This window comes from Phyllobates terribilis, unplaced genomic scaffold, assembly GCF_046119375.1.
Source record: "Phyllobates terribilis strain yellow unplaced genomic scaffold, ASM4611937v1 Scaffold_11__3_contigs__length_659146591, whole genome shotgun sequence".
NCBI classification, from domain to species: Eukaryota; Metazoa; Chordata; class Amphibia; order Anura; family Dendrobatidae; genus Phyllobates; species Phyllobates terribilis.
The window spans coordinates 102,358,125-102,374,070 of record NW_027362771.1 but is presented as its reverse complement, the minus strand read 5'-3'; positions in this window follow the sequence as shown (position 1 = coordinate 102,374,070).

The window sequence follows — 15,946 nt, the reverse complement described above, 5'->3', positions numbered from 1 at the left end:
TCTTTATCAGTCTACCAAGATGAAGAAGGCAAGGAGTAAGGCATGTGGTCGTGGTTGTGGGCGTGGGCGTGGAGTTTCTGCAGGGAGAGGATGTGAGGATTCTGTGCCTGCAGGGAGAGGACGTGGGGATTCTGTGCCTGCTGCGGGCACCAGTGACTCAGCATCCCCCAGTTTTACCAGGGAACAGTCCTTTATGCGCAGCTTTGTAGGAGCTAGCCGTACCCCACTGCTGCGGGAGGACCAAATTGAAGCCGTTGTCGGATGGATGGCAGCTAACGCATCGACTTCAATTAGTTGCAGATCCTCTCAGGTCCTGAGCACTGAAGAGCACCCATCTGTCTCTTCACCACCTGCCAAATTGCCCAGGCAGTCAGAGAGCCCTGGACAGGAGCCATCTCTACTTCTGTTCTCTTAATCTCTTGGCTTGGAAAGAGGGGGCCAGCCAAGCAGAATTCGAGAATTTGAAGAAGAGGTAGTATACAGTGATGCGCAACCGTTTTGTCTCTCTAAATCTGGAGAGGCGGGTGGGCCAGTGCCTATGGTCAGCAGCACACCTCAGTACGCATCGGATGATGAGACTCAGGTGCCACTTTCTGGTGCGTACTGTGCTGTCGAGACTACCCAGGAGAAGCAGTTGTTTGAAGAGGGTGGTGTAGATGATGAGGTCCTTGACCCATCATGGTGTGAGGGACAGGAAGGTGGTGGGAGCAGCTCTGAGGAAGAGATTCCCCGAACGGCCCAAAAAGGAGGGAGAGGGAGGGGGCAGACTTGGTTGCCTGTAGCCTCCACTTCGGCACCCATTAGGAGCATGGCTCTTCCAAAATCCAAAGCGGGCGCTCCCAAGACTTGCAGTGCCTGGTCCTTTTTTGACACAGTTGCAGATGACATTTGCTTTGTCAAATGCAAGCTGTGTAATCAGAAGGTGAAAAGAGGGAAAAGTGTCAGCAACCTCAATACCACAAATATGTGAAAACATGTGCGGACCAAGCACGTGGTGGAGTTACAAAACCACACTGAAGACCTAGGCCAACCTACAGCGCCACCTACCACCTCTTCAGCTCATGTTGTAGCCTCTTCCTCCAGCTCACACACAGCTGGTTCGGCTTCCTCACAGGATCGCCATGGAAGAATCTCTGGCACTGTTGTACAGAGACACAGTGTAATTCCACCCACAGCACCACTTTCCCTGTCATCCTCACTCTCCCAGGCCAGTCTACAGCCATCGTTAGCACAGGCATGGGAGAAAAAGCGCCCATACTCAGCAAACCACCCCCGAGCACAGGCTCTGAATGCTGGCATTGCTAAACTACTGGCCCTTGAAATGCTAACATTCAGGCTGGTGGAGACTGACACCTTCCGTAACTTTATGGCATTGGCAGTCCCACAATACGACGTGCCCAGCCGCTTTTATTTCAGCAGGCAAGCCGTCCCTGCCCTGCAACAGCATGTGGAGGGAAAAATTAAACATGCGCTACAAAACGCCGTCAGTAGCAAGGTCCACCTGACCACCGATGCGTGGACCAGTAAGCATGGACAGGGACGATACCTTTCCCTCACTGCCCATTGGGTAAATGTTGTGGAGCCGGGTACAGATCTTGAGAGTGGCGCTGTACGTGTTCTGCCAACTCCAAGGATTGCAGGAATCCAGTCTGTACACATTGACTCCTCCTCATACTCCAGTTCCTCTGAATCAGCGCTGCAGGAGCCGTCACGGTCTACCTCCACATGGACCCGTGAACGGTTACCTGTTATGATGACCGATATGAGCACAGCCGTGGCCAAACGTCAACAGGCCGTATTAAAATTAATTTCTTTGGGGAATCAAAGCCACACAGCGCAGGAGCTCTGGAATGCCATCAAGCAGCAGAGAGACGTGTGGTTTGTGCCAGCGAATCTCCAGCCAGGCATGGTAGTGTGTGACAATGGCCGAAATCTGGTGGCAGCTCTGGGCCTAGGCAACCTCACTCACATCCCATGTCTGGCACATGTGCTCAATTTGGCCGTGCAGAGTTTTTTGAGGGACTATCCGGATCTTGATGCACTGCTTCACAAGGTCCGCATAGAGTGCGCTCACTTGCTGCGTTCCAGCAACGCAAGATCGCGCATTGCAGCTCTGCAGCGCCGATTACGTCTTCCGGAACATCGCATCATATGTGACCTACCCACCAGGTGGAATTCAACGTTACATATGTTGGAGAGGTTGTGTGAGCAGCAGGCAGCAGTAATGGAGTTCCAGCTGCAGCAGGCGCAAACAAGTCGCAGTGCGCGCCGTTCACACTTTACTACCACTGAGTGGGCCTCTATGAAGGACATTTGCCACGTTTTGCATGCCTTTGATTATTCCACGCTTATGGCGAGTGCAGATGATGCACTAGTCAGCATGACTATCCCACTTATCTGCCTGCTTGAAAAAACACTACAAGCACTAAGGGAGGAGGTTTTGGAAGAGGTGGAGGATGAGGAGTCACAAATGCCATCTGCTTCTGTACAGTCTGTGCAACGTGGTTCCTCACAAAGGCCTAGGCAGGGGACACTTTGTGAGGAGGATGAGGAGGAGTCAATGGAGGAGGAAGACATCTGTCCAGAGGAGGGAGGTACACAATGCTCTAGTAGTCAGTATCTAGAGCGAGGGTGGGGTGATGCAGAGCAGGCAGAGATCACGCCTCAAGGAGGGGACAGCGTTTCTTGGCCAGTTGGCAGTCTGCAGCACATGGTTGATTTCATGCTGCAGTGCTTGAGAAACGACCGCCGCATCGCCCACATTCTCAACACGGCTGATTATTGGGTGTCCACCCTCCTAGATTCTCGCTACTGGGACAACTTACAAAGTCTCATAACACCGTTGAACCGGGAGCGTAAAATGCGGGAGTACGAAGACGCACTGGTGCATTCCATCATGTTCTCCATTACAACCGAGAGCAGTGCTGCTAGTGCTTTACAAAGCTCTGCACAAAGAGGGAGCAGAAGCATCGCCTCTGCACAAGGCAAGACCAGTATAGCCCAAATGTGGCAAAGTTTTGTGTCCCCGCCGCCACAAATGTCTACACCATCACAGATGGCTCCAGTCAGCAGGAGGCAACGTTTCCGTCAGATGGTGACAGACTACATGTCTTGCCCTCTCAGTGCACTCCCAGACGGCTCTTCTCCCTTCAAGTTTTGGGTCTGTAAGTTGGATACATGGCCAGAGCTTAGCCAGTATGCATTGGAGGTGCTAGCTTGCCCTGCTGCTAGTGTATTATCGGAACACGTCTTTAGTTCCGCAGGTGGTGTACTAACAGACCGTCGCATGCGACTATCCTCCGATAACGTTGACCGGCTTACTTTTCTCAAAATGAACAAGGCCTGGATCTCGCATGAATTTGCCAGTCCTCTTCCAGAATAAATAATTGGTTGGCAACAGTATCCAGGTCTCCTGTTGTGTTCATGTTTCTACCACCTGAACTGTAATCCCTGAGCTCCAACACCGCCAGTTGCTGCTCAGAAGTGCCGTCTGCACAGTCAACGCTTGCTCCAGTGTTATTGGGGTTCAGTAACGTCAGCTGATCCCCAGCTGTGTGTCCGGCAAATTCTCCTGCTCTGTCCACATCCACTGTACTACTGATTTAAAACTTGCTCCAATTACACCTCTGGCTCCTCTGTTTTCAGTATTATCCCTGAGCTCCAACACCGCCAGTTGGCGCTCAGAAGTGCTGTCTGCACAGTCAACACTTGCTGCCGTGTTATTGGGGTTCAGTAACGTCAGCTGTTCCCCTGCTGTGCGGACGGCAATTTCTCCTGCTCTGTCCACATTCACACTACTACAGATTTTAAAGTTGCTCCAATTACACCTCTGGCTCCTCTGTTTTCAGTATTATCCCTGAGCTCCAACACCGCCAGTTGGTGCTCAGAAGTGCTGTCTGCACAGTCAACACTTGCTGCCGTGTTATTGGGGTTCAGTAACGTCAGCTGTTCCCCTGCTGTGCGGACTGCAATTTCTCCTGCTCTGTCCACATTCACACTACTACAGATTTTAAAGTTGCTCCAATTACACCTCTGGCTCCTCTGTTTTCAGTATTATCCCTGAGCTCCAACACCGCCAGTTGGCGCTCAGAAGTGCTGTCTGCACAGTCAACACTTGCTGCCGTGTTATTGGGGTTCAGTAACGTCAGCTGATCCCCTGCTGTGCGGACCGCAATCTCTCCTGCTCTGTCCACATTCACACTAATACAGATTTTAAAGTTGCTCCAATTACACCTCTGGCTCCTCTGTTTTCAGTATTATCCCAGAGCTCCAAAACCGCCAGTTGGCGCTCAGAAGTGCTGTCTGCACAGTCAACACTTGCTACCGTGTTATTGGGGTTCAGTAACGTCAGCTGTTCCCCTGCTGTGCGGATGGCAATTTCTCCTGCTCTGTCCACATTCACACTACTACAGATTTTAAAGTTGATCCAATTACGCCTCTGCCTCCTCTGTTTTTAGTATTTACCCTGGGCTCCAATACCGCTAGTTGCTGCTCAGAAGTGCCGTCTGCACAGTCAATGCTTGCTCCAGTGTTATTGGGGTTCAGTAACGTCAGCTGAACCCCAGCTGTGTGTCCGGCAAATTCTCCTGCTTTGTCCACATCCACTGTACTACTGATTTAAAACTTGCTCCAATTACACCTCTGGCTCCTTTGTTTTTAGTATTTACCCTGGGCTCCAATACCGCTAGTTGCTGCTCAGAAGTGCCGTCTGCACAGTCAACGCTTGCTCCTGTGTTATTAGGGTTCAGTAACGTCAGCTAATCCCCAGCTGTGTGTCCAGCAAATTCTCCTGCTTTGTCCACATCCACTGTACTACTGATTTAAAACTTGCTCCAATTACACCTCTGGCTCCATTCTGTTTTTAGTATTTACCCTGGGCTCCAATACCGCTAGTTGCTGCTCAGAAGTGCCGTCTGCACAGTCAACGCTTGCTCCAGTGTTATTGGGGTTCAGTAACGCCAGCTGATCCCCAGCCGTGTGTCCGGCAAATTCTCCTGCTTTGTACACATCCACTGTACTACTGATTTAAAACTAGCTCCAATTACACTTCTGGCTCCTCTGTTTTTAGTATTTACCCTGGGCTCCAATACTGCTAGTTGGTGTTCCGAAGTGCCGAATGCACAGTCAACGCTTGCTCCAGTGTTATTGGGGTTCAGTAACGTCAGCTGATCCCCAGCTGTGTGTCCGGCAAATTCTCCTGCTTTGTCCACATCCACCGTACTACTGATTTAAAACTTGCTCCAATTACACCTCTGGCTCCTCTGTTTTTAGTATTTACCCTGGGCTCCAATACTGTTAGTTGCTGCTCAGAAGTGCCGTCTGCACAGTCAACGCTTGCTCCAGTGTTATTGGGGTTCAGTAACATCAGCTGATCCCCAGCTGTGTGTCCGGCAAATTCTCCTGCTTTGTCCACATCCACTGTACTACTGATTTAAAACTTGCTCCAATTATACCTCTGGCTCCTCTGTTTTTAGTATTTACCCTGGGCTCCAATACCGCTAGTTGCTGCTCAGAAGTGCCGTCTGCACAGTCAATGCTTGCTCAAGTGTTATTGGGGTTCAGTAACGCCAGCTGATCCCCAGCTGTGTGTCCGGCAAATTCTCCTGCTTTGTCCACATCCACTGTACTACTGATTTAAAACTTGCTCCAATTACACCTCTGGCTCCTCTGTTTTTAGTATTTACTCTGGGCTCAAATACCGCTAGTTGCTGCTCAGAAGTGCCGTCTGCACAGTCAACGCTTGCTCCAGTGTTATTGGGGTTCAGTAACGTCAGCTAATCCCCAGCTGTGTGTCCGGCAAATTCTCCTGCTTTGTCCACATCCACTATACTACTGATTTAAAACTTGCTCCAATTACACCTCTGGCTCCTCTGTTTTTAGTATTTACCCTGGGCTCCAATACTGTTAGTTGCTGCTCAGAAGTGCCGTCTGCACAGTCAACGCTTGCTCCAGTGTTATTGGGGTTCAGTAACATCAGCTGATCCCCAGCTGTGTGTCCGGCAAATTCTCCTGCTTTGTCCACATCCACTGTACTACTGATTTAAAACTTGCTCCAATTATACCTCTGGCTCCTCTGTTTTTAGTATTTACCCTGGGCTCCAATACCGCTAGTTGCTGCTCAGAAGTGCCGTCTGCACAGTCAACGCTTGCTCAAGTGTTATTGGGGTTCAGTAACGCCAGCTGATCCCCAGCCGTGTGTCCGGCAAATTCTCCTGCTTTGTCCACATCCACTGTACTACTGATTTAAAACTTGCTCCAATTACACCTCTGGCTCCTCTGTTTTTAGTATTTACTCTGGGCTCAAATACCGCTAGTTGCTGCTCAGAAGTGCCGTCTGCACAGTCAACGCTTGCTCCAGTGTTATTGGGGTTCAGTAACGTCAGCTAATCCCCAGCTGTGTGTCCGGCAAATTCTCCTGCTTTGTCCACATCCACTGTACTACTGATTTAAAACTTGCTCCAATTACACCTCTGGCTCCACTCTGTTTTTAGTATTTACCCTGGGCTCCAATACCGCTAGTTGCTGCTCAGAAGTGCCGTCTGCACAGTCAACGCTTGCTCCAGTGTTATTGGGGTTCAGTAACGCCAGCTGATCCCCAGCCGTGTGTCCGGCAAATTCTCCTGCTTTGTCCACATCCACTGTACTATTGATTTAAAACTAGCTCCAATTACACCTCTGGCTCCTCTGTTTTTAGTATTTACCCTGGGCTCCAATACCGCTAGTTGGTGCTCCGAAGTGCCGAATGCACAGTCAACGCTTGCTCCAGTGTTATTGGGGTTCAGTAACGTCAGCTGAACCCCAGCTGTGTGTCCGGCAAATTCTCCTGCTTTGTCCACATCCACTGTACTACTGATTTAAAACTTGCTCCAATTACACCTCTGGCTCCTTTGTTTTTAGTATTTACCCTGGGCTCCAATACCGCTAGTTGCTGCTCAGAAGTGCCGTCTGCACAGTCAACGCTTGCTCCTGTGTTATTAGGGTTCAGTAACGTCAGCTGATCCCCAGCTGTGTGTCCGGCAAATTCTCCTGCTTTGTCCACATCCACTGTACTACTGATTTAAAACTTGCTCCAATTATACCTCTGGCTCCTCTGTTTTTAGTATTTACCCTGGGCTCCAATACCGCTAGTTGCTGCTCAGAAGTGCCGTCTGCACAGTCAACGCTTGCTCAAGTGTTATTGGGGTTCAGTAACGCCAGCTGATCCCCAGCCGTGTGTCCGGCAAATTCTCCTGCTTTGTCCACATCCACTGTACTACTGATTTAAAACTTGCTCCAATTACACCTCTGGCTCCTCTGTTTTTAGTATTTACTCTGGGCTCAAATACCGCTAGTTGCTGCTCAGAAGTGCCGTCTGCACAGTCAACGCTTGCTCCAGTGTTATTGGGGTTCAGTAACGTCAGCTAATCCCCAGCTGTGTGTCCGGCAAATTCTCCTGCTTTGTCCACATCCACTGTACTACTGATTTAAAACTTGCTCCAATTACACCTCTGGCTCCACTCTGTTTTTAGTATTTACCCTGGGCTCCAATACCGCTAGTTGCTGCTCAGAAGTGCCGTCTGCACAGTCAACGCTTGCTCCAGTGTTATTGGGGTTCAGTAACGCCAGCTGATCCCCAGCCGTGTGTCCGGCAAATTCTCCTGCTTTGTCCACATCCACTGTACTACTGATTTAAAACTAGCTCCAATTACACCTCTGGCTCCTCTGTTTTTAGTATTTACCCTGGGCTCCAATACCGCTAGTTGGTGCTCCGAAGTGCCGAATGCACAGTCAACGCTTGCTCCAGTGTTATTGGGGTTCAGTAACGTCAGCTGAACCCCAGCTGTGTGTCCGGCAAATTCTCCTGCTTTGTCCACATCCACTGTACTACTGATTTAAAACTTGCTCCAATTACACCTCTGGCTCCTTTGTTTTTAGTATTTACCCTGGGCTCCAATACCGCTAGTTGCTGCTCAGAAGTGCCGTCTGCACAGTCAACGCTTGCTCCTGTGTTATTAGGGTTCAGTAACGTCAGCTAATCCCCAGCTGTGTGTCCAGCAAATTCTCCTGCTTTGTCCACATCCACTGTACTACTGATTTAAAACTTGCTCCAATTACACCTCTGGCTCCATTCTGTTTTTAGTATTTACCCTGGGCTCCAATACCGCTAGTTGCTGCTCAGAAGTGCCGTCTGCACAGTCAACGCTTGCTCCAGTGTTATTGGGGTTCAGTAACGCCAGCTGATCCCCAGCCGTGTGTCCGGCAAATTCTCCTGCTTTGTACACATCCACTGTACTACTGATTTAAAACTAGCTCCAATTACACTTCTGGCTCCTCTGTTTTTAGTATTTACCCTGGGCTCCAATACCGCTAGTTGGTGCTCCGAAGTGCCGAATGCACAGTCAACGCTTGCTCCAGTGTTATTGGGGTTCAGTAACGTCAGCTGATCCCCAGCTGTGTGTCCGGCAAATTCTCCTGCTTTGTCCACATCCACCGTACTACTGATTTAAAACTTGCTCCAATTACACCTCTGGCTCCTCTGTTTTTAGTATTTACCCTGGGCTCCAATACTGCTAGTTGCTGCTCAGAAGTGCCGTCTGCACAGTCAACGCTTGCTCCAGTGTTATTGGGGTTCAGTAACATCAGCTGATCCCCAGCTGTGTGTCCGGCAAATTCTCCTGCTTTGTCCACATCCACTGTACTACTGATTTAAAACTTGCTCCAATTATACCTCTGGCTCCTCTGTTTTTAGTATTTACCCTGGGCTCCAATACCGCTAGTTGCTGCTCAGAAGTGCCGTCTGCACAGTCAACGCTTGCTCAAGTGTTATTGGGGTTCAGTAACGCCAGCTGATCCCCAGCCGTGTGTCCGGCAAATTCTCCTGCTTTGTCCACATCCACTGTACTACTGATTTAAAACTTGCTCCAATTACACCTCTGGCTCCTCTGTTTTTAGTATTTACTCTGGGCTCAAATACCACTAGTTGCTGCTCAGAAGTGCCGTCTGCACAGTCAACGCTTGCTCCAGTGTTATTGGGGTTCAGTAACGTCAGCTAATCCCCAGCTGTGTGTCCGGCAAATTCTCCTGCTTTGTCCACATCCACTGTACTACTGATTTAAAACTTGCTCCAATTACACCTCTGGCTCCACTCTGTTTTTAGTATTTACCCTGGGCTCCAATACCGCTAGTTGCTGCTCAGAAGTGCCGTCTGCACAGTCAACGCTTGCTCCAGTGTTATTGGGGTTCAGTAACGCCAGCTGATCCCCAGCCGTGTGTCCGGCAAATTCTCCTGCTTTGTCCACATCCACTGTACTACTGATTTAAAACTAGCTCCAATTACACCTCTGGCTCCTCTGTTTTTAGTATTTACCCTGGGCTCCAATACCGCTAGTTGGTGCTCCGAAGTGCCGAATGCACAGTCAACGCTTGCTCCAGTGTTATTGGGGTTCAGTAACGTCAGCTGATCCCCAGCTGTGTGTCCGGCAAATTCTCCTGCTTTGTCCACATCCACCGTACTACTGATTTAAAACTTGCTCCAATTACACCTCTGGCTCCTCTGTTTTTAGTATTTAACCTGGGCTCCAATACCGCTAGTTGCTGCTCAGAAGTGCCGTCTGCACAGTCAACGCTTGCTCCAGTATTATTGGGGTTCAGTAACATCAGCTGATCCCCAGCTGTGTGTCCGGCAAATTCTCCTGCTTTGTCCACATCCACTGTACTACTGATTTAAAACTTGCTCCAATTATACCTCTGGCTCCTCTGTTTTTAGTATTTACCCTGGGCTCCAATACCGCTAGTTGCTGCTCAGAAGTGCCGTCTGCACAGTCAACGCTTGCTCAAGTGTTATTGGGGTTCAGTAACGCCAGCTGATCCCCAGCCGTGTGTCCGGCAAATTCTCCTGCTTTGTCCACATCCACTGTACTACTGATCTAAAACTAGCTCCAATTACACCTCTGGCTCCTCTGTTTTTAGTATTTACTCTGGGCTCAAATACCGCTAGTTGATGCTCAGAAGTGCCGTCTGCACAGTCAACGCTTGCTCCAGTGTTATTGGGGTTCAGTAACGTCAGCTAATCCCCAGCTGTGTGTCCGGCAAATTCTCCTGCTTTGTCCACATCCACTGTACTACTGATTTAAAACTTGCTCCAATTACACCTCTGGCTCCACTCTGTTTTTAGTATTTACCCTGGGCTCCAATACCGCTAGTTGCTGCTCAGAAGTGCCGTCTGCACAGTCGACGCTTGCTCCAGTGTTATTGGGGTTCAGTAACGCCAGCTGATCCCCAGCCATGTGTCCGACAAATTCTCCTGCTTTGTCCACATCCACTGTACTACTGATTTAAAACTAGCTCCAATTACACCTCTGGCTCCTCTGTTTTCAGTATTATCCCTGAGCTCCAACACCGCCAGTTGGCGCTCAGAAGTGCTGTCTGCACAGTCAACACTTGCTGCCGTGTTATTGGGGTTCAGTAACATCAGCTGTTCCCCTGCTGTGCGGACGGCAATTTCTCCTGCTCTGTCCACATTCACACTACTACAGATTTTAAAGTTTCTCCAATTACACCTCTGGCTCCTCTGTTTTCAGTATTATCCCTGAGTTCCAACACCGCCAGTTGGTGCTCAGAAGTGCTGTCTGCACAGTCAACACTTGCTGCCGTGTTATTGGGGTTCAGTAACGTCAGCTGTTCCCCTGCTGTGCGGACTGCAATTTCTCCTGCTCTGTCCACATTCACACTACTACAGATTTTAAAGTTGCTCCAATTACACCTCTGGCTCCTCTGTTTTCAGTATTATCCCTGAGCTCCAACACCGCCAGTTGGCGCTCAGAAGTGCTGGCTGCACAGTCAACATTTGCTGCCGTGTTATTGGGGTTCAGTAACGTCAGCTGATCCCCTGCTGTGCGGACCGCAATTTCTCCTGCTCTGTCCACATTCACACTACTACAGATTTTAAAGTTGCTCCAATTACACCTCTGGCTCCTCTGTTTTCAGTATTATCCCAGAGCTCCAACACCGCCAGTTGGCGCTCAGAAGTGCTGTCTGCACAGTCAACACTTGCTGCCGTGTTATTGGGGTTCAGTAACGTCAGCTGTTCCCCTGCTGTGCGGACGGCAATTTCTCCTGCTCTGTCCACATTCACACTACTACAGATTTTAAAGTTGATCCAATTACACCTCTGCCTCCTCTGTTTTTAGTATTTACCCTGGGCTCCAATATCGCTAGTTGCTGCTCAGAAGTGCCGTCTGCACAGTCAATGCTTGCTCCAGTGTTATTGGGGTTCAGTAACGTCAGATAATCCCCAGCTGTGTGTCCGGCAAACTCTCTTGCTTTGTCCACATCCACTGTACTACTGATTTAAAACTTGCTCCAATTACACCTCTGGCTCCTTTGTTTTTAGTATTTACCCTGGGCTCCAATACCGCTAGTTGCTGCTCAGAAGTGCCGTCTGCACAGTCAACGCTTGCTCCTGTGTTATTGGGGTTCAGTAACGTCAGATAATCCCCAGCTGTGTGTCCGGCAAATTCTCCTGCTTTGTCCACATCCACTGTACTACTGATTTAAAACTTGCTCCAATTACACCTCTGGCTCCACTCTGTTTTTAGTATTTACCCTGGGCTCCAATACCGCTAGTTGCTGCTCAGAAGTGCCGTCTGCACAGTCAACGCTTGCTCCAGTGTTATTGGGGTTCAGTAACGCCAGCTGATCCCCAGCCGTGTGTCCGGCAAATTCTCCTGCTTTGTCCACATCCACTGTACTACTAATTTAAAACTAGCTCCAATTACACCTCTGGCTCCTCTGTTTTTAGTATTTACCCTGGGCTCCAATACCGCTAGTTGGTGCTCCGAAGTGCCGAATGCACAGTCAACGCTTGCTCCAGGGTTATTGGGGTTCAGTAACGTCAGCTGATCCCCAGCTGTGTGTCCGGCAAATTCTCCTGCTTTGTCCACATCCACCGTACTACTGATTTAAAACTTGCTCCAATTACACCTCTGGCTCCTCTGTTTTTAGTATTTACCCTGGGCTCCAATACCGCTAGTTGCTGCTCAGAAGTGCCGTCTGCACAGTCAACGCTTGCTCCAGTGTTATTGGGGTTCAGTAACGTCAGCTGATCCCCAGCCGTGTGTCAGTCAAATTCTCCTGCTTTGTCCACATCCACTATACTACTGATTTAAAACTTGCTCCAATTATACCTCTGGCTCCTCTGTTTTTAGTATTTACCCTGGGCTCCAATACCGCTAGTTGCTGCTCAGAAGTGCCGTCTGCACAGTCAATGCTTGCTCAAGTGTTATTGGGGTTCAGTAACGCCAGCTGATCCCCAGCCGTGTGTCCGGCAAATTCTCCTGCTTTGTCCACATCTACTGTACTACTGATTTAAAACTTGCTCCAATTACACCTCTGGCTCCTCTGTTTTTAGTATTTACCCTGGGCTCCAATACCGCTAGTTGCTGCTCAGAAGTGCCGTCTGCACAGTCAACGCTTGCTCCAGTGTTATTGGGGTTCAGTAACGTCAGCTGATCCCCAGCTGTGTGTCCGGCAAATTCTGCTGCTTTGTCCACATCCACTGTACTACTGATTTAAAACTTGCTCCAATTACACCTCTGGCTCCTCTGTTTTTAGTATTTACCCTGGGCTCCAATACCGCTAGTTGCTGCTCAGAAGTGCCGTCTGCACAGTCAACGCTTGCTCCAGTGTTATTGGGGTTCAGTAACGTCAGCTGATCCCCAGCTGTGTGTCCGGCAAATTCTCCTGCTTTGTCCACATCCACTGTACTACTGATTTAAAACTTGCTCCAATTACACCTCTGGCTCCTCTGTTTTTAGTATTTACCCTGGGCTCCAATACCGCTAGTTGCTGCTCAGAAGTGCCGTCTGCACAGTCAACGCTTGCTCCAGTGTTATTGGGGTTCAGTAACGTCAGCTGATCCCCATCTGTGTGTCCGGCAAATTCTCCTGCTTTGTCCACATCCACTGTACTACTGATTTAAAACTTGCTCCAATTATACCTCTGGCTCCTCTGTTTTTAGTATTTACCCTGGGCTCCAATACCGCTAGTTGCTGCTCAGAAGTGCCGTCTGCACAGTCAACGCTTGCTCCAGTGTTATTGAGGTTGAGTAACGTCAGCTGATCCCCAGCTGTGTGTCTGGCAAATTCTCCTGCTTTGTCAACATCTACTGTACTACTGATTTAAAACTTGCTCCAATTACACCTCTGGCTCCTCTGTTTTTAGTATTTACCCTGGGCTCCAATACCGCTAGTTGCTGCTCAGAAGTGCCGTCTGCACAGTCAACGCTTGTTCCAGTGTTATTGGGGTTCAGTAACGTCAGCTGATCCCCAGCTGTGTGTCCGCCAAATTCTCCTGCTTTGTCCACATCCACTGTACTACTGATTTAAAACTTGCTCCAATTACACCTCTGGCTCCTCTGTTTTTAGTATTTACCCTGGGCTCCAATACCGCTAGTTGCTGCTCAGAAGTGCCGTCTGCACAGTCAACGCTTGCTCCAGTGTTATTGGGGTTCAGTAACATCAGCTGATCCCCAGCTGTGTGTCCGGCAAATTCTCCTGCTTTGTCCACATCCAATGTACTACTGATTTAAAACTTGCTCCAATTACACCTCTGGCTCCTCAGTTTTTAGTATTTACCCTGGGCTACAATACCGCTAGTTGCTGCTCAGAAGTGCCGTCTGCACAGTTAACGCTTGCTCCAGTGTTATTGGGGTTCAGTAACGTCAGCTGTTCCCCTGCTGTGTGTCCGGCAAATTCTCCTGCTCTGTCCACATTCACACTACTACAGATTTTAAAGTTGCTCCAATTACGCCTCTGGCTCCACTCTGTTTTTAGTATTTACCCTGGGTTCCAGCACCGCCAGCTGTTTCCCAGCAGTGTCTTTGGCACGGGTACTCCTTCCTGCCCAGCCTGGTTCCAGCACACCAGCTGTTTCCGGGTAGTGTCAACGTCACTTTGCCTCCAATGCCTTGTCCTGTCGTGTTGCGGTCGGGTTAGCCGACTCTATGGTGCCTGCAGTTTAGGTGACTCCTATGTGGGCTGTGGGATCTGGCAATAAAGGCTGGTTCCATAATGCCAATAGGACAAGCACCCCCTGTAGGACTGTGGGTTTCGGTAACTGCGGCCGGCTCGCGGCCTTGCAACTTTTTTTTTCATGGGTACCTTCTGTTACCCATCCGAGTTCCAGTACTGTCAGCTGGTTCTCGGCAGTGCCTTTGGCTTAGGTGCCTCCTTCGCGGTATCCAAGTTCCACCAACGTCTGCTGGTCCTTGGTAGTACTTTCTGGCACAGGTATCTCCTGCTTAGTAACCGAGTTCCAGTACCGTCAGCTGGTCCTCGGTAGTTCCATTGGCTCTTGTACCTTCTGCTACCCATCCGGGTTCCAGTACCGTCAGCTGGTTCTCGGCAGTGTCTTTGGCTTAGGTGCCTCCTTCGCGGTATCCAAGTTCCACCAACGTCTGCTGGTCCTTGGTAGTGCTTTCTGGCACAGGTACCTCCTGCTTAGTAACCGAGTTCCAGTACCGTCAGCTGGTCCTCGGTAGTTCCATTGGCTCTTGTACCTTCTGCTACCCATCCAGGTTCCAGTACCGTCAGCTGGTCCTCAGTAGTTCCATTTGCTCTTGTACCTTCTACTACCCATCCGGGTTCCAGTACCGTCAGCTGGTTTTCGTCAGTGTCTTTGGCCCGGGTACTCCCTCCTGCCCAGCCTGGTTCCAGCACGCCAGCTGTTTCCGGGTAGTGTCAACGTCACTTTGTCTCCAATGCGTTGTCCTGTCGTGTTGCGGTCGGGTTAGCCGACTCTATGGTGCCTGCAGCTTAGGTGACTCCTATGTGGGCTGCGGGATCTGGCAATGAAGGCTGGTTCCATAGTGCCAATAAGACAAGCACCCCCTGTAGGACTGTGGGTTTCGGTAACTGCGGCCTACTCGCGGCCTTGCAACTTTTTTTTTCATGGGTACCTTCTGTTACCCATCCGAATTCCAGTACTGTCAGCTGATTCTCGGCAGTGCCTTTGGCTTAGGTGCCTCCTTCGCGGTATCCAAGTTCCACCAACGTCTGCTGGTCCTTGGTAGTGCTTTCTGGCACAGGTACCTCCTGCTTAGTAACCGAGTTCCAGTACTGTCAGCTGGTCCTCGGTAGTTCCATTGGCTCTTGTACCTTCTGCTACCCATCTGGGTTCCAGTACCGTCAGCTGGTCCTCGGTAGTTCCATTTGCTCTTGTACCTTATACTACCCACCCGGGTTCCAGTACCGTTAGCTGGTTCTCGGCAGTGTCTTTGGCACGGGTACTCCCTCCTGCCCAGCCTGGTTCCAGCACGCCAGCTGTTTCCGGGTAGTGTCAACGTCACTTTGCCTCCAATGCGTTGTCCTGTCGTGTTGCGGTCGGGTTAGCCGACTCTATGGTGCCTGCAGTTTAGGTGACTCCTATGTGGGCTGCGGTATCTGGCAATGAAGGCTGGTTCCATAGTGCTAATAAGACAAGCACCCCCTGTAGGACTGTGGGTTTCGGTAACTGCGGCCGGCTCGCGGCCTTGCAACTTTTTTTTACATGGGTACTTTCTGCTACCCATCCGGGTTCCAGTACCGTCAGTTGGTTCTCGGCAGTGCCTTTGGCTTAGGTGCCTCCTTCTCGGTATCCAAGTTCCACCAACGTCTGCTGGTCCTTGGTAGTGCTTTCTGGCACAGGTACCTCCTGCTTAGTAACCGAGTTCCAGTACCGTCAGCTGGTCCTCTGTAGTTCCATTGGCTCTTGTACCTTCTGCTACCCATCCGGGTTCCAGTACCATCAGCTGGTTCTCGGCAGTTCCTCAGCCTTCTTGTACCTTCTGCTACATTTCCAAGTTCAAGCTTTTTGAAATGGTTCTTGGTAATCACTCTGGATCTCCCTGACGAGGACCCTGAAGACGAGGACCCTGAAGACCAACCTGAAGAAGACGAGGACCCCGAAGACGACGACCCTGAAGACGAGG